This window comes from Lepidothrix coronata, unplaced genomic scaffold, assembly GCF_001604755.1.
Source record: "Lepidothrix coronata isolate B3197 unplaced genomic scaffold, Lepidothrix_coronata-1.0 Scaffold8, whole genome shotgun sequence".
Lineage (NCBI taxonomy): Eukaryota > Metazoa > Chordata > Aves > Passeriformes > Pipridae > Lepidothrix > Lepidothrix coronata.
The window spans coordinates 5,890,589-5,914,031 of NW_016690188.1; positions in this window are offsets into that span (position 1 = coordinate 5,890,589).

Below are 23,443 nucleotides of genomic sequence, written 5' to 3' on the forward strand. Positions count from 1 at the left end.
TACTTCTTCAAGTCCCTCTGAGACCCCTGACACGACTCCAGGATATTCTGGCTTCTAAAATTAGCCCAGTGCTTGGGTCCATGCTCAGGGGTTTTCCCTTTAAATAATCCCTCTGCCTCCCCTCCTGCTTTTGCTTAGACTAAGCATGCTGCAAAAACAACTTGCTTCTAAAATAAGCATCTCTTCTAACTCCCAGTTTAAACCTGAGTAGCCGAGCATGACATAGCGGAGTTGGGATGGCAGCTGTGCCATCTCTCAGGCCGTCTTTTGGTGCAATGGCACCTGGAGCAGCTGAGGTAAGGGCATGCGTGGGTTAGGGCTGTGTGGGCTTCAAAGGGGACCGGGGATCTGCTAGGAATGTAGTGGGATTGTGGGGCATGAGAGAGGGTGTCCCCCACAATGGTACCTGCTGCTGGACAACCCATCTTCTCTGAAAAGCACGTTTGACATCAAGATGTGTTCATTTGGTGAGATGAAATACAGGCAGACCTCTGAGGAATGCCAGCCCTCTGGGCAAGGGATAGCAAAATGACTTTTCCCTGGCACCCTGTGCTGACTTTCCTAAGTAACCCTGTCTCCAGCCCTCTTCTCCTTATGTTGATCCATTTTTCAGCTGTGGGGCCAGGTTGCTGGAGCTCAGTTTACACCCACTGGATTTGAGCTGGGGCCAGATCCCAAGCTCAGTTTCAGTCATAAATCTGGAGTAGTTCCACTGAAGTCAGGGGAGTTAATTCCAGATTTACACCCAGTAGCGCTGAGGTAGGACCTGGAGTCTCTCTGGCTTAGGGAGTGAAGAGGGTAAAGTCTATAGAGGATTTACTCTGGCAGGTTACAGCACTCAACTCCCAGCAGTGCCTGAGTATCCCGTGGTTGGAGTTATTAGAGCAAGTGCTCTCTTTATTATTTGATATAATCTACTGCTATCCCACCGGGTTCCCCTCACTCTGCACTCTGTGAAACCAAGTGGAACTAACCCGAACAGGAGGATTACAGGCTCCAAAGGGAAACGGTCGCACCAAGCCGCCAAGTGGAGCTCCTTGCGCTGAGCAAAGAGGACGGCTGACAGCCTCAATGACATGCCAGCACTTAAAATGCTGGATGATGGATGAATGTCATCCTGCTGGGAAAGGAAAGGGGGGTAGAGAATAGGGGAGAGGGGGAGGGAAGGAGGGGAGGGAATCCAGCCAGAGGAGCCAGGGAAGAAGAGCAAGCTGGCACCAGAGTTGACGTCCGCCCTGATCCTCATCCGTGGGCTGTGATTCATGGGCAGAAGAGAGGGCTGAGCTCCTGTCCGCAGGCCCTGTCGCTTTCTGCACGCTGGATTGAAATTTTACTGCTCCTGGCAGCTCTCTTGCTCACAGCACAGGCACATGCACAGATGTATATATTTCTATATGCACACCTAGGACACATAGGAAGACTGTTTAACAGATGTGTGTGTAAATGTGTGTATATTTATATAAATGCCTCCCCTTGACACATAAGCAAACATGCGAGATTTCCTCCAAGACAATTCATTAAAGGCCATCCTCGTCCCCACCTTTCACTGTATATTATAGTTCATCCACAAATCACATCTACTAAATGACTAAAGGTTTTCTGTTAGGGGTTTGTTGGGTTTTTTTGTATTCCCCTGATGTCAGGGGATGTCAGTGAGATGGCTGCATTACTCAGAATATTGCGAGTCTGTCTCCAGAGTGCCTGGGCAGGAGATTTCTCTCTCTGTCTCCTGTTGTATTCCTGACAGCAAAGTAATTTGCTTATATAGATTCTGGCAACAGGAACAATGCAAAGCCTGGCTGGTTGACAGTGTTGCATTTTTAACTCAAGGTTGAACAACTTCAGTCTGGAGACCTCTGGGATTCCTGTTTCAGGGTTGTTGACTCCTGGGATTTGCTCCAGCGTTGGGTGACTGTAGATGGGACCATGTTGGTGCCTTCCCCAGCATGAGGGCTTCTGAAAGGGGTCCTACTGTGGGCTGTATTGGGCTGAGGGAAGAGCAGGGCCCTTCCTCTGGGCAGGGTCCCACACTGTGCCACTACCCCTTTCTGCTCAGAACATCATACTGCAGGCATACCATCCCACATGGGGCCCCCACAGCTGTTCCCAGAGGGACAAGTCCTGAAATGGCCAAAAGTCCATAGCTATTCTGCAAAGACATGAGGGCTAGCCAGGGGGGGAGGTGGATCCCATTCCTCAACATGCCTGTGAGAAGAGCACGTGTTCTCCAGGTGCATGAGCACACTGATGCTCCAGCAGCTGGTGTCTGGCCAGGCAGCTGATGTACTGGAAAACGAAGCAAAATCCATCTCGGTGTGTGCTAGTCATGGTTCTGCAAGGCAAAGTGGGTAAAAGAGGGGGCTAAGCCTGAGAACAGAGCCCAAAGGGGCAGCTCAGCGAGGCGAGCCCCGCTTGGAGCCGAGTGCGACCCCAGGGAGAGGCGGCTGTGCCGGCATTTCAGCAGGCGGCGGCGCTCCTGCCCTCGCTCGGCGCTGACCCCCAGCACCCCCGGGATCAATCCTGTCACCCACCTCTGACAGCAGCTGCTTAACCGCACACAGCAACCCTGCGCAGCAGTTTCGGCAAGAGAGCGAAGAAGCCTGTATCCAATTGAAACCGCAGGGGGGATTTAGGGAGGCAGAAGGTAATTTCCCGAGCTGGAATATGGCCAGGATGCAAGGACTAATATACTGGCTCTTGGGGAAACAGTCATGGGATCTTTGCTTGCTGAGAGTCATCCTGATCTCTGTTTTAAGTCAGATCTGGAAAAAAGGAAAATGAGACAAAGGGAAAAACCCTTCCAAGATGCCAGAGCTTTGGGGCACCGTTTAAAGCTGCTCTCACCATAGGGAAGATCCTCCCGGAGGCAAAGCAGCCAGGCACCCCAAACACAAAGGCCTGGCAGCTGTTCCATCCTCTTGCATGGGCGCTCTGTGCCTGGGGCTCCCCCATGCACCCAGATGGGGTCAAGGAGTGCCCTGGCTCCAGGAGGAAAGTAGGGTGCTAATGTCCATCAGTAGCATCACACAAGGTATTGCTGTAACCTGGTCATGTCCTCGTGCCAGTGTTTCCCTCTGCTGAAATATACCAGGGAGGCTCAGAGAGGTCCCATGTCAAAGCAGATTTGGGGATGGAGGGTTTTATGATAGGACCAAGCAGAACACTGCAGCCATGGAAAGACTTGTTGTTTGCATTCAAAAATTATCCCAGAAAAAAAGATAACCTGCTGAAGAAACACCACAAAAGGTAGGAGCATGGCTGCACTACCTTTTTTGGTGTCTTTGTGGATTCAGAGCAGTGGTTATAAAAGCACGATGGTCTATGTTTGCTCCTTTACTTCCCCAGGGCTGCCGGGCTCAGGGCTGACCCTTGGAGGCACCATGATCCCATGGAGAGAGGTGGCTCAGCTCTTACAGGAATCTGTTCTGAGATGCAAATACCCCAGAGGAGTTGTCTGGGAAGGTCTAAGCCAATGATCAGGGCCAGGGGCTGGGGGAGGCAAGGGAAAGCGGAGCTCCCTCAGAGAGCTATCTTGGTCCTTCCCTGCCAGCACAGACCCCTGGCATGTGAGGAGGCAGTTGGAGACCTTCCTGCCTGGGTTATCACCACATCCCTGCAATGGACACAGGGAAAAATGGACGTCTGTCTCAGGTTCTCCTGCCTGTGGGTGCTGCCGCTCAGCACCAAGGCATCTTGGCGAGGGTATAAAATGACTGGTGGTGCTGCTTCTTATCTTCCTCCTCCTGGGCCCTGGGGAGGTGTGAGGGCTGCTATGAACCTGAAGTACCACCATTTAAGAAGCAGACAAGTCCCAGGTCTCCTCCTTCTGCATCTGCACAGAGCATCATATTTTTCTGCTACTGATCCCTCCAAATGCCCAGCCAAGGTATACAGCCCTGGGAAAGTCATCTGGCAGGGGCTTCTGAGATGGCTCTATAGTCCTGGCCTGAAAACTGCTGTAGAGAGGATGGGGTGGGAATGGAGGTGTGAACACTGGAAAATGCTGCTCCCCGTGCAGGGAGCTCCCCTGCTGTTGGTGTCTATCATCAGGAAGGGATTCCACCCACTGCTCAGTGCTACAGAGCAGGCAGGAAGAAAAAGCATCCCTGACATGTTTGGGCAGGTGAGAGCAGGCTGCTTGGTGAGCTGGCTAAGCTCACATCTCCAGCTTTTATGTTGCCAGTTCGGTTAAGTGCTTTGATCAGGCAGAGTGCTTGTGCAAAGCCATCTTTGCAAGCGGTGCTGAAGCGCTGATCTAATAGAAGTGAGGGCTGGATTAGCACTGTTGGGGCAGCCCAACACCTTCCTGCCTGGGGGAAGAAGAGAAAAGGCCTGCTTGAAATTTTAAAACACTTGGAAATAGCACTGCAAGCCCATAAGCTAAGAATTATTGCTCTTCCTAGTGTGGGTGGAAAACCACGAATGTAGAATGTAATCTATAGGATAGTGTGTCTTTAATCAGTGTCTACAGCAGGTTAATAGCTAGTGCTCTCCTCACCTTTACAAGTGATCCTTCCAGGCCATTTTTTTCCTTGTGGTTGGGCTCCCTGTGATCTGCCTGCTGGCTGGCAACAACTTTTCGCGTCATCCCCTTGTCTGTCACCTCAACAGGGCAGGGGATAACAAGCAGCAGCCCATCTTGCTGCCCCATACATCACAGCTGAGATCTGTATTCTGACAGTTGCATTTTGTCTCCTACTTTCCTAGCAATGTGCCCTCAGAAAGCCAGGAGATGAAAGTATCCTCAGGTTTGATTGAAGACCCAGGGCAGGCAGATGCATCCTCCAGACCACCTCGGGAGATCTGTCTGCTGGGAGTTGTCGTCTTCCTAAATCCTATCAAGAGAGCACAGGAAAGCTGCCAGAGCTTTGCTTTGCTGTGTGATCTTGCTGCCTCACCCATTCCTCCACTCAGGTTCCTGGCTGCCAAGGCCAATATTAACCAGCCAAGGCCTAATATTAACAAGGCCTGACCATTGCATTGTATGTAATAGGGTTTGCATGTTTAGCAAGAAGTTCAGAGTGGGAAAAAGGATTTGCTGTTGGGAAGACTCCAGCACGTTGCTCTGACACCCCCCCGACATCTCTGGGATTTAAATTCCCCAAGCACAAGCAGAACCAAGGTGCCTGTACCACCACAGGGTGCCTCAGCAAGCTGGGTCTGTCTCACATATGAAAGTGAGCTCTCCTAGCCCCACAGACAGGCTGAGACCTTGCATATTTTGCAGCCAGAATCTATATTCCTTTTCTCAGTCTAGACTCCAAAAGTGCACCTCTGCATAGGGTCTCAAGGCAGAAGCAAGTGATGGATCTTCCCTGCATTTAGGATTGCTATCCATCCATCCATCCATCCATCTGTTATTGAGTTCCCAGAAGAAGCAGAAGCTGAAGTTTTCTCACAGGGGTTCAGGGCTTGGTCTCCACAGTGAGAGCGGCTCAGCAGGCACTGGCTGCCCTGTACATGTTGGCAGGGCACAAACAGGTTTGAGGGCTGTGAGGAGAGGTTGGTCTCTTGTGGCTGAGGTGACTGGGCGACACCGCTCTGAACATGGATGGAAAACCAGAGTCACCCTTCATGTGAAGCCAGAGGTGAGTCACAGTGTGGGTTTGGAGGAAGAAGGGAGATTTTCAAGATGAGAAGGAAACCAAAGATCTTGCCAGGACCTGTGTATCACTGATGCAGTGACGCATCTCTGTGTGGTGATTCCCCAAGAGTCACAGCCTGCCTTGGTGCACAGAGAAAGACTATTTTGGCCATGATTAATAAAGCTCTTGGTGGCAGCCTCTTGCCCAGCTCTGTCTCCCTGATGGAACAGCTCTGTGTTACACAACCTGACAGAGAAACCACCTCCCAGTCTTCCCACCATCCCTCCAAGGAAGCTGTGTTTCAGGAGCAGAGGAAGATGCAGCTCCACCATGCTCAGTGGGAGACAGTGTGTGCACGTGTGTGAGAGTGGGACTGTATTGGCTGCTTGCAATTCTCCAAGGGTCCTGTGTGTTTGCAAAGGCAGCTCTGTCAATCAATAAAAAGCAATCACAGTAATGAAGTATCAAGTAGGAAGAAAAGATTTCAAGCTCTACATTGTTGAGGGATCGGGGGTTTTCTTTAAATGAGGCAAGAGAGGCTGGGAATGGCAGAGCCCACAGCAGGGATGACAAATCTGTTTCTTTTGCATGGGGGAAGTGGCAGGACCGCAGCTCCTCCGACCAGATCCAATGACAAGGGAAAGGCTGAGAGAGGACCCCATTTCTGCAGACACAAAAGACAAGCCGGTGGCGGCGACTTTCTCTCTGAAAAGTCACGTTTGCCAGGAGAGGCTGTGAAATTCAAGACGTTCCCAAGAGCTCGTTCCCTTCCTGTCCCCCTCAGTCTGGGAAAGGGAATAATTCTAATTCTGTTTTTATTATCGTTATTCCCTCCTGGGTGAGTGCTGGGAAAGTGGTAAATTTTGCAGCTGCCCAAGAGTCAGTGGGAAGGGGGATTGTGAGGGACACATGACAGAGCAGGGGTCCCTTCTCACCTTTTCCCTGCCTTCCCACAGGACAAGGCATGACTGAAACCAAAACACCTCCTGTTGTCTTTCTGCTCCAACTCAGTCATCCCCACCCAGCTCATTTCCCCCTCAGTAGGACCTGTGGGGTGACCTGTGGCATGCAAAGACAGTAGTGCCACCAATCATGCAGAACTGTGCTGGCTGCATCGACAAAGGGTTGGGGAAAGGTAGTTACCACAGCAGGCATTTAAAAAGCAAGTCATGAGACTTCTTACTCTGGAGGAGAAGTTGCTGTGGACTTTGATTAGCAAAGCTGGTAAGAGATGGGGAGCTCCCTCCCAACAATGCTTGCCAAACTGACCTGTCTTCCCAAGGCAAGGTTGGTCTTATTAGGGCTTTTTTAGTGCTCAGGCAGGTCACTCAAATCATCTTCTGTAATTAAACCTTACACAAGCTGTAGCAGTCTTTACCTGCAGCCATGCAGTCTCCGATAGGGCAAAACTCTTTCCTGCCATAGCAACATCAATTTAAAAAAAAAAAAGAAAAATCAATGAGATCTCTACCTGGCAACGAAAATATCCACTGATCCATGGCAGTAAGGGCTGGATGCGATTGCACGTGGTCTGGGAAGGCCTGAGACAGGGCTTGGGATTGCTGTGAAGGCATCTACATGTCACACTCTGTTCCACGATTGTGATGCCAGCTTGTGAGGAATTTTAGGCAGTGCTTTGCAGGTATGAATTCATTTATGGCCAAAGCTCATACAGGTGAGCTCATGCTCACTTTCTTTGCTTTGATTGCACTGATTGCCTGAGAAACACCTGGCACAACAGCCCAAGTTCTGGTGGTCTCTGTAGCTACTGATAGCATGAACTATTGCAGTAGAAAGATGGAATGGAACAGCTATGGGCTCTGGGTGCCTCACCAATGTCTCCTGCATGGATGACAGTCTTGCAGTATAGTGGCTGTGGCTCCAAGAGCGGCACATAAAGAACAAAATCCCCTAACTTATTTGATGTACTAGTAGAGCTGCTTCTTTAACCAGGTGTCAGCACCTTGGGCTTCAGTGCAGTAGGCCCTGGGTGTAACCTCCTTGTGAGAGGAAGAGGGGGGGCATACACTGATCTCTTCTCTGTGGTGACCAGTGACAGGACGTGAGAGAATGGCCTGAAGTTGTATCAAGGGAGGTTCTTCACCCAGAGGGTGGTTGAGCACTGGAACAGGCTCCCCAGAGAAGTGGTCACAGCACCAAGCTCAACAGACTGCAAGAAGCATTTGGATGATACTCTCAAGCACATGGTGTGACTCTTGGGGATGGTCCTGTGCAGGGCCAGGAGTTGGACTTGATGATCCTCGTGGGTCCCTTCCAACTCAGCATATTCTGTGATTCTGTAAGGCAAGCTGCTCCAGTGGGGACTGGCTGCAGCTCTTCCCCTGGCCTTCCCCTGGCAGCTCAGCCCAGGGAACCTCCACACTTGTCTGCTTGAGTCTTAGCTCTCTATCAGCAAAGACTTTGTCTCAGAGCTTCAGCAGCTCTTACCATACTCTGTGGGCTTCATCCTTGTTGGGGAGATGCATGTGTGGAGGGAGAGGTACCCTCTTGGCAGGATGGGCATAGCTGTACAGGTACTTTCTGGAAGGGATCCGCTTGCCTTTCCAGGGGACGGAAGAAGACAGAAAATACCACTAAATTCCAACTTTCTTCATGGAAGGAACATATGCCATTGTTGTCCACCTTTCTCATATCAATGGGACAGTGCTGGTGCTAGAGCTGGCTGAGTTTTTAGGAGAGGAGCTGAACCAAGAACAGCCCTGGTTTTGTGTTGGGTACTCCCTTCCAGTCCAGCAAACAGCCTCCAGCTCAAGCCATAAGAGATGGGAGGAAGAGGACAGATTTATTCCATGAAATTAATGAAGTGACACTGGGTGTTAATAGCCTATTTACCAACATCTCCTCCTCTGTCTTTCACTTATTCAGAGAAACTGCCCTGCTCTCAGCTGTGCCCATTGCACTTTCCCCCCCACTTCGTTTCAGACTCACAAGGAAGTGCCCCTCTCTAAGGGGAACCACAGAGCCAGACCCCCCCCAGGAGACCTGACTCAGCTTACCTGGGGGTCTCAAGCCCACGTGTACTCACTCCCACCTTGTCTGTACATGCTGGCAGGGAAGATGAAGTTGAAAAAACCATTTACACGCCAAAGGGATTAGCCAAATTGTGTTAAGCCCCCGCAGGGACGTCCTTGTTCACAGCCTTCATTTGATTTCTCTTTCAAAAGCCCGCCAAGCTGAATGTGATTATGGCCTCTTAATCCTGCCTACATATGTCCACGTGGGGTTAATGCAGCGTAATAGATGCCCTTTACAAGTGCACGCTGGTGACCACTGCTGCATGGCTAAACCCTCGAGCCCAGATGTTCAGCAGATGTAAATCCAAAGCACAGACTCTGTGAGTGCTACTATTTGGCCAAAAAGCTGCTCTCACAGATAAAATATGGAAGGGAAACTCCATCTTCATGAGGCTGAGCAGCAAATCTGTGTCAGAAGCAAGGAACCACTGTTGGCACTCGGCTCCAGTTTGGTTCAACTCCCTCAGCAGGTCCAGCCTGGGATCAGAAGGTGGGGGTTTTTTTCCTGGTGATTAGGAAGTGGTAACAGAGTCCTGGACCCATCAGGAGTGCTGCCCTCCCAATCTGATCCCACCCACCATCGTCTGCGAGCCCCTGCCCAGGGGCGGCTCTGCTGATGGGCAGTTTTGCTTGGAAAGAGTATCATTTTCCTAAGGCAGAGGCTACAACAAAAAAGTGTCATTGTAGCCACACAAGAACAGTGGAAATCCATAGAGCCTGCTCAGCTAGATATTGCAAAGCTGTCTGGCACTGCCCAGCCAGGCAGGGGAGATTGTAGAACAATCTCTTGCAAGAGATTTAAATGTGTTGCCTTTACAAATAATAAACCAAGCTGATGTTGCCTTCAAGAAAGGAGAGCTGCAAAGGGCAGAGAGAGGCATTACCCAAACACATCCTTTGCATCAGCCAGGACTTAAAAACAGATTCAGGACTTGGTGCAGCAGGATTTACCCTGTCCAGAGCACCTCTCCCTGTTTTCACAGAAGAAACCACCCAAAGTCATTTACACCTACAAGGAAGTTTGCCACAGCAAGATGTGCAAAGTGCTCCATTTAGGGAGACAAAGGGTTCAGTCCTATTATCAGCAAAAAAAATATAAAAAATCAAAGACCTTCTTGCCCAGAGAAAAGGGGGATGAAACCACAGGGGGTTATTTCCATAACTTTCAGCTAGTACTCAATACACAAACTCTCTTTTCTCAAAGTCAGACTGCCTGCCAGGGGAGCAAATCCATTCTCCTGGTATCTCAGGACTGTATCACACAATCCCTTTAATACAGCAATCAAGTCTCACATTAAAAACAGTTAGATTTCTATCCCATTGAAAGGTTTTTTTTCCCCAGAACATCACTAAGAGGAAACCTCCTTAAAATGTGCTGCTTTTTGCTGGACTGACTAAAAGTAAAAAACACACACCCACCACCCCCAACAAGTAAATGGTAAAACTGTTATTTCCCCATGGAAACTGCTGGTTTTGCCAGAATGATATTTTCCATTAAAAATGTTTTGCTGGAGAATTCCCAACAAGTCAGGCTGCTGCATCACTGATTTTAATCGAATTTAGAAATTCTTGTTTCCCTTTGTTCTTAAACTTATATTTCGGAGTAGGGATGGTTACAGACCTGTCTGCCTCCTTCACCAGCAACATAATGTCACCCACCGAGTGACACATATGAAGAAAGATAGCAATGAAAACCTGACGTGGCTCCTGCTACAGTCAGTGCTCCCCAGGCAGAGGCATAATCTCTCACAAGGCTGCTTCAGCTCTCAGAGCCCCCTCGATCTCCAGCTGTTTTTTTGGAGATGCTAATTTTCCTAAGCATAGTTCTAACAGTGAGGCTGTGCTGAATTCACAGATAATCAGTATCTAATTGGATTAGGAGCTGATAATATCTTTGACCTTTTTTTAATGGCTTGTCTGGCCTGGCTTTCTGCAAGGCTGAGGCTTAATTTTAAGCAAGAGTTTTTTCCACAAGTGAAGCATGACCCTGTTAACCTATGAATCAGAGAGGTGACCTTCCCTCTCCCCAGCCACTATGGAGCTGCTGGAGATGGTGATGTACACACAGGCTTTACAGATCTATGTATAAACAGGCTGAACCTACCTACAGAAGTCAGATTTAGGACCTGATTTTCAGTCAGTTAGGCTGATGCAACACTAAATCCTCAGACAGAAATGGGGAGTCAAAGGAATGTGAAGCTCCTGTGAAGTCAGTGTTCCTGCCAGGGTCAGCTCCCCTCTTCACCAGTTCTTCCATATGCAATGTGGGAACAATGAATCGCCAGTGCAACAAAGGACCCAGAGATTCAGATAGGGGGTGTTTGTGAGACAAAGACACTGGGATGCTTGTGCATTCATGTGGTTACATCTCACCTAGTCCCACCACTGCAGTTATGCATGTGCTCCCACACATGTGAGTGGGTTCACATATAGGCCCAACACAGCTAAGAGACAGCGTGTTTGAGTTACACCTACACTGTGCCCATCACAAACATACCGTATTTTGGGGCATTGGGATTTAAGGAGACACAGGGAGCAGGAGGAGAGGGAAGGCTGCCTGATGAACAGCAGATGTTGGTGATCATTGGATGGAGCTGTTAATTTAACTGGAGTTTATTGAATAGCAATTAGGTGGGGCCTCATTACTGTAGCCAAGTGGCACAGAGATGCACTGTAAAAACCCAGGGAAAAGGGATATAAAGTGGCAGAGTAACAGCACCGATGCAATGTTTAGGATCTGGAGCAGTAAATCCTCTCACTTGCCCAGAGGTCCTTCTCCTGAGTGGTGCTGGCTGGAGCTTGGGCACCTGAACCCAGCTGCTTGGCTTGTTTCAAGGTAGGAGGCTGCAGACACAGCAAAGGATAGTGAGTGTGTGTACCTGGGGGAGCAGAGGACAGGAAAGAAATGAAGGTCTGAAAACAGTGTCAATAAAGGGGTGGGGGTGACAGCCTGGGTAAGGCAGTAGTTCTTTAGCTCAGAAAGAGACAGGAATGGAAGCAGAACAAAGGGTGGAAGAAGGGTTTGGAAGTCTATAAGATACATATAGATGTCCCAACCTGCCAGGGGATGGGATAGGGTGTCTTGATACTTTAAACATAACGTTACCCCAAAACAAGCAGTGCAGCACTGCAGCAGGACAGGTTTCCATTTCATGTGGGTCTAACAGCTGCTCCTCCAGCAAACTGCGAGTCATGTTTCACACCTCTGCTGTGTGGGGTGGCCCTGATGTTGCCAGGGAGGGAAGTCAGTGCTCTGCTCCTGCTGAATGCGGCATGAGCTCCACCAGGACTGTTTCCCAAGAAAGACTCAAAGGTACTTGCATCAGCATAGCCTGAGTATTTGGGGTGGCTTGACCAGTGCAGAGAGGGCAAGGGAGGATTATCACCCCTGTGCAGCCTGACTTTAGCCTTGCAATGTCCAATGCCAAGAAGGATCCAAGGAGAGGATAGAGACAGGACAGAAAAGTCACAAGCAGAGCTTGCTTCTCATGGAGGAGACACACCTACATATGTACAAAAACACACTCACTCTCCTAATGAACAATTAGATTTTGCTTCTGTCTTGGGGGAAAAATTGGATGATACAGGTTCGAACAGAAACAAAAAACTTGTGCTAATGAACAAATTGCCAAACTAGAGTGCAGCAGGGATTTAGAGGGTTAAAATGTTTGGGATTAATTAACTGATTAATTAAGCCCTCACATCAGCCTTCATCCCTGCAGCCCTGCTATTGCATGAGGGATGTACTGGGAATGTGTGATCCTGACAGCACGATGCAGGAATGCTGGGGGGAAGGTGCTCAGCAAGGGAATTTTCCACACACATTTGGGATTCTGGGATAAAAGTTGGCTATGCCCTGCAGACCTTGTGTGAGACACCCTCGCACCTTTGCTCTGACAGGAATGGCTGCACATCAGGGCTGCTGGCTGCTTTGAGATCTTAAAAGAAAAATATAATTTTCAAAAGCCAAAGGGATTTCTGTCCCCTGCGGGCATAGGGCTTCCCTTTACTCTGCCCTGCTGTGAACTGACAGCAGCCCTGCCTCTGCTCAGCAGCCCGTGATTCCCACCGCCTGCTTATCCTGGAGAAAGGGAGCAGTAGGTGTTGCAATGTGGTCCCAGAGGGCAGTAGCTGTGGGGTGTTTTGCATGGGCTTCCAGCCCCATCTGAGTATTTAATGTTCAAATTTGAGTAGGACCCTTCATTTCCATGCATGGCCAATCCTACTGGAGGGGGGAGAGGCAAAGACAGGGGCAGAAAGCATGCTTTTAGCTTTTTCTTCCATCCTTCCCAACCCACAAAACAACTGAAGGAAACCTCTCCATGCCATGAGACCACCTGTCTGATTCCCACCTCCTGACTTGGAAGAAGTCAGTCCACCAAATGTACCACTGGTGGATCATCTGCTTTCTGGGTACTAGTACAGTCTTAAAGACTTGAAATATTGCTGTACGCAGTACTCCTGCTTAAGCTGTTTACAGCCCATGACCTTCTCACAGTCAACAGATTCAGTGTCTGGAAGGGTGCTAACAACCTTCGTTCATTAACAAGATCTGGCCTGGGCACTTCCATTGCAGTTCTACAAAGCTGTCCTGAGTGAATTTGTACATCAAGAACAGCTTTGGAACCCTTCCTGTCAGAGTAAAGGAGAAAATAAATCAACTCATATGGGCCTGCACATACAGGAGAAGATCATAAATCTGCACCAGGTGTTTATATGTAAAGCACAAGAAAAAAAAAGAAGCAGAGTGGTTACAGCAGTGGCTAGAGTATGCACAGGCAGATTAAAATAGCCTGCCTTGGAGATATCCTTCTGAGAGTGGATGACACCAGCTTAGCCTGTCTCACATGTTTTTGTTTTGCTGGGTGCAAGCACAGCAAAGGAAATGGCAACCGGAGCTCAGCCCACCACTGCTTCACAGCTTCACACTATAAATAAGGCATCGAGCTATTGCACCCACCAAATTCTTCCCTGTCTTCCGGTCTATGGCAGTGTGGTGCCTGGGCTATGTATAGGATCAGCCCCTGATCCTGTATAGGATCAGGTGTTTTCTTCAAATCCCTGGCTCCTGGGTTCTGTGATTACATGGGTAGTCCTGTTTTTATCTTTTCTGAGAAAAACAAACCTGTTAATAGTTCAGGTGGCAGAAAGAAAAATTTAAGATTAGAATCCAAATGCATCTAAGTAGACAGAGCTGATCTGTTTTGCTTAAGAACTTCTTATGGAGAAAAATGTGGTTATTGCAACATCGAGATCCTTCTGAGGAAAATATTTTGGTACAAGTTTTTTATTTTCTGATCAGGAGAATCAAAGCAACAATACAAATCATTTCAGCTTCAAATTCCCAGGCTGAGCAGCAGGCTTCATTTTAAAATATGACAAGAACTTCCGCCTTCCCAAGTTACATTTCCAGTGGCAAAAGAGAGATTTTTCTTGCTAGTGTTTTCACTTTCTAGATTCATGGTTTAGCTGCAATCTGCTGTTTGGAGATTGTTTTCCTTTGCTTTCTGACATTTCAACTTTTCTTTATGATTCCCCACTGAGAATAACTCGGAAACACCAAGATTTCTGGCAAGTAAAAGTTTCTGTTCCTTTTCCTGCACTGCCAGGCTGACAAGCCAGAGGATTAAGAAAAGTTGCTCCAAGCTCCAGGCAAAATGTCTTGGTTTGGAAACTGTGTATGAATGTTGATTCTTGGTGCTGGCTGCCTGGAGGGTCCTGACTGTCCCAAGTGAGCTCTGTGAGTGCGTGGAGGTACCACACAGCTCTCCCTGGGAGCTCTGCCTGCAGAATGTTTGTTGCAAAGGCACAGTGCTGTCCTGCGGAAGATGAACAATTTCCAGATTGCAAACCCCACAAGCATCACTGTTCAAGTGCCACCCACAACGAAAATTAAAGCATGGAAGGAAGAAATGTACTGTTCATCAGGCAGTAAAATAGGTGGCACAGGCTGTAAAGTCTGCAACATCCACACTGGAGGTCAGGTGGGCTTACTCAGGAAGATGAGTACTTTCTGCTGTTCTCAGGATGGGATCCTTCAGCAGCTGAGCTCACCTGGGAGCACAAGGCAGCTCTCCCACAGGGCATAGGCTCACCTGGGAAGAGACTTCTTATCATCATGCTCTGAGCATCAGCACTGCCTACACGCTTGCTCCGTCTGTTCACTCCAGCCATAGCTCTGAGGGTCCTCATGGTCCACATAGGATCACACCTAATTCTTATTCTTCATGAATTTAGTGTGATTGCAGCAGTTCCTAGAGAACCCTGGGGAGATGCTGGTCCTCCTACTGGAACCACTGAATATCTCCAGGGCACCAGACAGGTCAGGATCTAAGCAGACAAGATGGATGCACAGTGCAGCAAAAAGAAACACCGTGACTCCCATTTCAGAGGTAGGAGAAATGGAGCAGAAAAAAAGATTAAGGCCCGGGCTCCTCCAGAAAGTTTTTGCTGATGAAAGTTTGAGTGTATCTATGAGCTGGCAAATGCCCTGGGTGTGAGTGAACCAGGCAGCAGGGTCAAGCCTCCTCCTTTACAATCCCTGATTTCATTGTCATGGGGGAAATATCTGGGTTCAGTACATCCTGGATGGGCACTGATATGTACAAAATGCTTTTGGTCTCCACTGCTCTTAATCTGCAACTCTGGCTTCGCTGTTGCCCTGGGGAGGGCAGAGCTGGGGGTTTGCTAGTGCTGGTTGGAGGGTGCACTGTGATTGGGGGGTGCTGGGGACAGGGAAGCTCTACTCCCCCAGAAAGAAACATGGGGATGCCAGCCAGGATGGCCTGGAGTGCTTGTTGGTCTGCCAGCCCAGTGGTGTCTCAGAGAAGGGGTGAAAGGAGGCAGCAGGCTGCATCAGCCATGAGCTGGAGATATGAATTCAGCAAGTGACCTTGCTGATCTGGTTTTGGGTGTAGCAGGAGGTTACATGGGTTGTGAGATGTACCAGTCTGGCAGGAGGTCAGAGCGGGCTCCAGAGTACATTCCGCGTCCTCTGCACGACCGCTGTCCATCCGAAGTCACCATCTGAGCCTTTGGGGAGTGAGGATGGGGGACAGCAGACAGAGCAGTGTCAAGGAGTGCTGTGCCATGCAATCTGGGGAAAGTTCTTCTCCTTGGGGAGAGCTGCTTCTTGCAGCTCAGGAGCTGACACAAGAGGATGCTGCTGTGAGTCAGAGGCAAGATGATCTGAGCGCAGGACTGAAGGCAGGGGGGAGCTGCCAGCGCAGCCTCCCGGCGCAGAGTGCTGACACTTCTTTTTGTTCGGCCTGACAGCGAGCACCTGGTGCCCCCACGCGCGGAGCCGCCGGCCGCCCCCCGCCCGCAGCGTGCGCGGGCACACACACGCGCTCGGCGCAGCCCCGCAGGTTGGAATCAATGCAAACATATGCTGCCATTAATGTGAAAATCACTTCTGCAAACATGAGGGTCTCTCTATTCACGGCCTTCCCCTCTCCCTGCAGGGAGGAGGAGGGGGGGGGGTCAAGTGCAGATCTTTTATTTGAAATCCCTGAAAGGGACAAGGCGGAGAGAGGGGGAGATGGATGAGGCTGATCGTGATAGGGGAAATGGGACAACAGCCCGGACTAACCTACAGGAGCTACTCTCCTGCCATGAACTGTGCTAAATCTGCAGTGCTGCCTTCCTTTCTCCCTATCCAAACACCTCACTGGGGATGCCAGTTTTGCCCTTGCCCATTGCTCATAAATGCAGGAAGAGCATGTGGGGCTTTGAAGAATGGTGTGATGGCTGCAATGATAGGTGCTCATATAGTAACTGAGGGCGTTAATTTCTGAGAGGGTGACAAGATTCCCTTGCATGATTAAAAAAATGCAGATGAGGGGTGCTAGCTAGAGCAGTTTTGGCAACCAGCATTGGAGTACCCAATCTTCCCCTAAAGCATAGCATGTATTTTAGCCAGCTCTGATATGCATGGCCATGTCAGTGGAGGTTGGTTATCAGGATGTTGCTCCTCTGCCACACCGCAATGCTTCAGTGAAGAGTGGGGCTTGCTGCAGACATTTACAGGAGAATTCTCTTCCCTTTTGGCAAAGTGGCTTCTCTGATGTCCTCCTCTATGCCACTGTCAGCCTGCTGTGAAACACCTCGAGTTGCTTTGCCGCAGCAGTGGCAGTGTGGACGTGGTGGGTGGGCAGGTTTGCTTCACAAAGCATCAGGGGTCTGTAAAACAGCTGGAAGGGCTCCATGTGAATCTGAATGAGAAAGGGGACACAGCTGACATTAGAAGAACCAAATGGAGTTTCTGAACCTCACAGTTGTTTGTCAAAGGCTTTAGAGCCACATGAGTGAGATGTCACTAAAGTGCCTTGCCCCATGCTGCATCCAGCTCCCCCGTGAGACAGGCTGTGTCCCTTGTCTGTCCTGTACAGAAACAGCTTTATGTCAGTGAGTTTCTTCTGTATATCTGCAAAATCCTCACTCTCTTTTGGGCTGTCCTTGGTTGCTGGTCTAATAAGAAAAAAAAATCTTCTACAAAGCTGTAGTTTCACTGTTTGGAAAAACACCACCTTTTTCTGCATTTTGTTTCTCAGCACTATGCTTTACTTTGAGGGGGAAAATTTTCCTGGCTCAGCTTTATGCCCATCTCAGATTCATCTCAAAGCACCTGGTTCTTTATAGCATCTCCATTTTGTTTCCTTGTGATGTCCTAGACCCAGCACATGTGCTGAATTCCCCAGCATCTGGCCTTCACCCATATATATCTGTTGAAAGCTGAATGCATCTCTGATTTGGGAAATCAATCACACTTAATTGAAGGGTGATTGTTTTCACATACGAGCCTGCCACATCACTTTCATCTTTATCACATTCTCTTTCTCTCTGGGTTTTGTGTGACAAGATACCGCAGAGCACAAGAGAAGAGGTTGCTGACCTTGGACCTGGATATAATTGAAAAAAGAAGGGCAGCTTCTTCCTTTCTTTCCTTGGTGGATCAGTTTGCATTTCCTTGAACTGTCAGACTGAGCATGTGCATATGCACCCAGAGCCATGTTTAATCCAGTCTTGCACACAGCCATGCTGTAATGCTGCACAGCAGAGCAAGCTGATGCCCAGCATGGCCCAGCACTGCTGTGCCATGGAGAAGGTGCATCCACTCTGTGCACCACAGCAGGAAAGGGGGAATGATACAGCATGGTATCTGACATGGATGGCAGTGTTTTGGGTGCCCAGGGTTTCTGGGTGACTTCAAGTACTTTGAAGAGTAGCCTCATGGAGATAAGCATGGCTTTTTAATGAGATTTTGGATGAGTCTCTTTTCTGTTCCCTCTTGCAATTTGCCTGGTCACACCTGAGACTTGAACCTGAGATCTGTCTTGAACCAGGACTTGATCTTCTTTTACTGGAACATTATGATGCACAGTAGGGCTCCTATTTCCTTCAAGAGCTCCCATAACGCAGATGGTGCACGAGCAATCCCTCCCAGTGGGCCTCTGCAAGGATTTGTGCAGTCCAGTCCCATGTGGCCGCCTGTCTTGTCACCTCACTGGGATGTACCAGTCCTATGTGTTGCTAAGCTCTCAGCACACAGAGATGTCTTCCTGCCTGTACCAGAGAGCTGAATTGCAAGCTGCTCCCCAGACTCCAGTTTGAAGGTCTCTACAGTATTGACTTGCTTGCACTTGGAAGTGCCTCATTTATCTTACGCTCTGCATTTGTCTTCCTGCCAGTGTAGTAGTAAGCAACTGAAGCTTGCTGCCAGCTTTTCTCCCTTAACGACATACCATGTATGCAGACAAGGATCTGAATCAGAACTCCAGAGTCACTCCCCACTTTCTCACTTTGGAGAAATGTATCCTAATGCCGTATCCTTCCTTTGCAGTTTGTCTTGGGGCTTGGCAGTGAAACAGCCCCAATACCTCCAAAGACTGTGGTCCAGGGCATGTGTCCAGATTTTGGACTCATCTGAAGGCTGGTTGTGTCAACAGGAAGGCTCCCACTGGCTCTGATGGCTCTTGGATCAGGCAGCCCCACCTATCTCTAATTTCTGTTCTTCTCCATTGTGGACAGATCTGTCCCTTCCAGATGTGAGGAGAACCTTTCCCAGCAAAGACCCAATACAAGCCTTCTCCCAGACAAAGGGTCTTTTCTAGATAGCATGGAAAGAATTTTAGGTTCCTCTGGGTGCATGGTGCCTGTTTTGTCTTAGGTACCTCCAGAATGGGCCTCTCTTTCTGGCAGGTGCAGATGACTTGCAGCCCAGGCAGACAGGGCTGAAAAGGGTAGAAGGACTGGAGTTTGTTTGAAGGAGCTGTGGATTTCATTGATTTCCAAATCAAGCTTTTATTAAGACACAGAGCCCCGCTTCCCTACCAATATTATAAAGCTCTTGTCAATCTCTGACACAGCTGCCAGGGCAAAAGAACACTGCTGGCATCATTGTGAAGGCATGTACAGAAGCAGAGCAATGGGTGGGGAATTGGATATCTTCCCTCTGCAGAGAGAAACCAGAGCCCAAGCTTTGGTGGCTCTTAGGGTGGAGCCTTCCCCATCACCATGGGAGGTGGTGGATTCACTCCTCCCAGGGCTAGCAGAGGACACACCAGCTCCCTGCCCAGAAACTGCTACGTTCTGGAGCAGGAGGATGGAGAAACCAAGCCAAAAGCAATGATCCAAGCATTATTTGCCTCTTGCACAAAATTTTGATGAAAACAGATGGAGCATTTGCAGATTTTTATTAAAAAAAAACAACAAACAACAAAAATTTGAAAGCAATCTAGTATTTGCTATTAGTCTTTTCAGGCTTTGTTTTTCCCTCTTGGCAAAAAAAAACCAGTTGACAAAATTTTCCATCACCAAAAAATTCCCCCACTGAGAATTAAGTATGAAGTCCTCTTTGTTGTGCAGAGATGAGAGGAAGGAGAAACCCTTCCCGATTTCTTGGCTTAGTCCAAGAGGGAATGGAGATTGCCTACTGAGAGTCTGTCTCTCTGCCCAGCATCCAGAGAAAGCAGACTCTCCAGAGCACTCCGAGTTGTTGCTGTGCCTCAGTAAGGTGACAAAGCCTTACCTTTGTGAACATGCCATGTGAACATCTGCCATTTTAGCCTGTGCTCTGAGAGTCCAGGATGGCCCGAGCAGCCCTCACTGACTGGCAGAGGGAGCCACTAGAGCTTTCAGGGAGGTTGATTCCTGTCTGAGCTGGGGAAAGGCAGAAGTCATAGCAGGGGTGTGTGGGGCAGTGTACCACAGGGTACCCTGAGGATGTCCCCAGGAGAAGAAGCTACCCTGCAATGGCCAGAGCATCTTGTCCTTGGAAGCCTCTTTACCTGAAAGAGTCGAGAGAGTGGAGCCAAATGCCTTCACCCTCATCTGTCAGCGGGGATGGAGAAGCCCATGGCCTCCCTCCTCCTTCTTCCACTGGCATTTGATTCAGACACGCACTAAAAAAGGAGCTGTCGGTTAAAATAAGAGCTGCTTTTCTAGCTCCCAGAGGACCCCCCTGATGTGACCTGCAAGGTGTTGCAATCCCTCTCTGCCACTGGCCTGCCTGTTTTTTGTCACACAAGCACACACCTTCCTCCCCCTTCCACAGTGCTTATCACAAGTGTTTTGGTAGAACTGCCCTTGTCATATAAATCTAAACATAATTCTCTCTTTCCTGTTAAGCTAAAGAAAATAAACGTGTAGGGCTGTTACTGGAAGCCAAGCTGTAGGACTGCCCTAAATTCTCTTCTTATTGAGTCTGGGCTGAAAATCACTCAATTCTGCTGAGGACACACATCTATGCTTGCACACACAGGGAGGGAAGGTGGGAGGGGGGAGGGCAAAAGAGAGGGAAAGAGAGAGAGAGAGTGAGAGAGAGAGAGAGAGAGAGAGGACACGGTGTGTATAAATATCTCCAGCTCTCTAGATAGTCGGCAGATTTATTCCGCTGCCAAGCCTGCAGAAAATTGACTTGTTTCATGGAGGCAGGCTATTGACACATTACCGCAAGGAGGGTTAGGAGAGAAAGCGGTGCGGCTGGCGCCCCTCTATTATACGATAATGTAATCAGCATTGTGGGAAATGACTGTGGGTAAAATGGCATCGCTGACATTTATATTAGAGGATATTGATGGCAGGAACTGTGACCACATCTATCGTACCTCCCGTTTGCCAGGATTGACACAGACGGCTCTTGTTGGCTGGATTGCCTCTCTTTCTCTCTCTCTCTCTCTCTCTCCTTCCTCTTAGCTCCGTTGCTCACTGCTGTCACTGCAGATAGATAATTGAAAAATGGATCTCACCTTTCCAGCAAACAGGAGTGGTTCAGGCAATTACTGCAGAGGTTATCTACTCAATCTCAAGGCCTCTTCTCTGAGAGAGATTCAGAGGAAATTGGATTTTACATGGATGTTTTATTCTGCAAGGGCTTTAGTATAAACAGAGGCAAGGAGACGCCAGCAGACTGTATGGGTGAGAATCACATGCAGAGGGGTAGAATGGGGTTTTGACAGGGGGGCTTGGTTGTATATGTGGTGACAATACAATGCAGTGGTCCTCTACAGAATTTCTGATCTCAATTTGTTTTGAGGTTTGTTTGGATTTTATTCCATGCTTTGATGGGAATTTTTTTAACGTGGAGGCTGAGAGAGGCTACCCCCACCCACAGCTACCTGGCTACATTTTGCCCCTGGAATCTTAAAATAAAAGAGAGTTATTCCCAAAGGAAAGAAAGGCAAAAAGATAGAAAAATGCTCTGAAGATGAGAGGGCAGATGGGAGCAAGATGCATTAAAAGAGCTCTGTAAACTGTCCTTCTCCTAAAGGAGAGAAATTGCTCCTGGGGAGGGAATAATACCCAAAGGCCTACTCCTTGTAAGCATCTTTGAAGAGCATTAGGCATTGAAGTGTGTGGCTATATGAGAGGCAAAAATGTACCCATGGTCCTTTAGGATGCACTGCAATGCCAGGCTTTGGGCTGTGCTTGGTGGCAATCCAGCCCTTGAAAGCAATTTGCAGCTGGTATTCTCAGCCCTCAGAAACTGCTGAGCTGGGGAGGCCAGAAAAGGACTTTGAGGGTCTTGATGACCTTGACAATTTGGTGTGAGAGGAGCACTGTGCAGTCTGGAGCATCTGTGCAGGTGCACATGTGTGTGGTGTGCATTTGGTCTCTGCTTGGAAAACTTCATGGGAATTCTCTTGCTGAAGATTTGGCCTTGCAAACAACAGGACATTATTGTAACTGCTGTAGTACCCTTATAACTCAAGATATGTCACTGTCCATGGCTGTCAGTACATCACCTTTCATCAGCTGAATTAACTTTTAAATAAAATTTTAAAGAGAAAAAAATGGAAAGGGTTTCTCTCAGTGGCTTGGCAAGCTTGGTGGCTGAGACAGTTTTTCTCTAGAGGAGTCTGGGTCATGTGTCATGATCCTACTGCTGCTCAGTGAGCACACAGGAAGGCTGTGGGGTGGCCCTTGGAAAGGTTCAGCGGATGTGCCTGGTCATGGACCACTTTCTTAAGAAACAGAGACTAAAGTAGGGTCTGCCAGGAAGAGTTTGGGAAAAGCTCATTCCCCACTTAGGGAATTCACCCATCTATTTGTGTTTTATATTACTTTTTCATAGGTAATACATAACATGTGGGGTAAATACTCGAGCACCTGGATCAGAGCAAACTGCCCTTGCCCCATCCAATTGGTTTTAGTTCCAGCCTGTGCAGGATGCATAGGGGCACACCTTTGCACTAGTAACTCTCTTAAACTGTTACCCCAGATGGAAACAGCAGGGCTGGTTTTGCAGGAGAAGAAATTCAGCACAGCATTAGGCAGTTCTTCAGCCCCTCTACTGTCCCCAGGAGAGATCCATGCCCACTCCATGGGTGCTCCTCCGCAGTCCTGGGTCTCCACACCCTGCCATGTGCTGCAGTCCTGCTGTCCATCACCAGCTTTTTCGCACTCTCCTCTGTCTGTCCCCTGATGTCAGTGCTAGAGGTGCTCATCTCTCTCACTGATCAAATCACTCCTGACGTGCAGAGTGGCAGACTCTTCCTTGCTGAAAGTCTGTCTCCAGGGTCCTAGGTAAGGTCCTGCTCTCTCTTCCCCACTCAGTGAGAAAGCAGAGATGGGGGAGGGCAGTGAGGAGGGCTAGGACAGGTTCCCCCACCCCTTGCACCTCTTCTCCTTGTGATACTGGAAGCCAAGGAGCCCCCACAGCTTATTGCCTATTCTGGCAGTGAATGCAAGGCTGGAGATGAAGCCAGATAGCTTTGAATGAGCAACAAAATCCACATTTTCAAGTGAAAGAAGAGATGAGCTGCTGGAGCCCAAAACTAAAGCAGGGGTGACTGTTATATTCCTCAAGATCCCTGAATCTGGGAGGGATGTTTTCTGGAAAGCCAAGCACAAGTGATGTGACTGAGTTTTAGCTGAAATCTCCCAGCACTAGGCTGGCAGGTTGTGGGGGGAGAGGAGGTCCAGGTCAAGTAAGGCTTTGTGTTTGCCTTCCTCCTGCGTCAGCTCTGGGTTTCCACTGGTGGCCATGAGAAAAGGTATGGCCTCCTGCAATGGGACCCCAAAGCATAGTCATCCAGGTTCAGTAGAAAGAGATGGTCAAGCTCTCTGGAAATGGTTCATTTGAAAAAAAAAAAGGCATAAACAGAATTGAGCCTGTGGGTAAGATTTTCGTCTTTTCAAGTAAGGGGATACTGAGTGATGTGACCCAAAACTGCATCCTTTGAAGAACGACAAAAATCTGGTTTTTGTGCTGCAAATGATAGACTGAAAGAAGGTGAGAAGTCCAGGCAAGAGGAAGAAGTTTTAAAAAGAACAGCAGCACAAAATTTCAAATCCCAGTGAAATAACACATTGGCTTTCTTT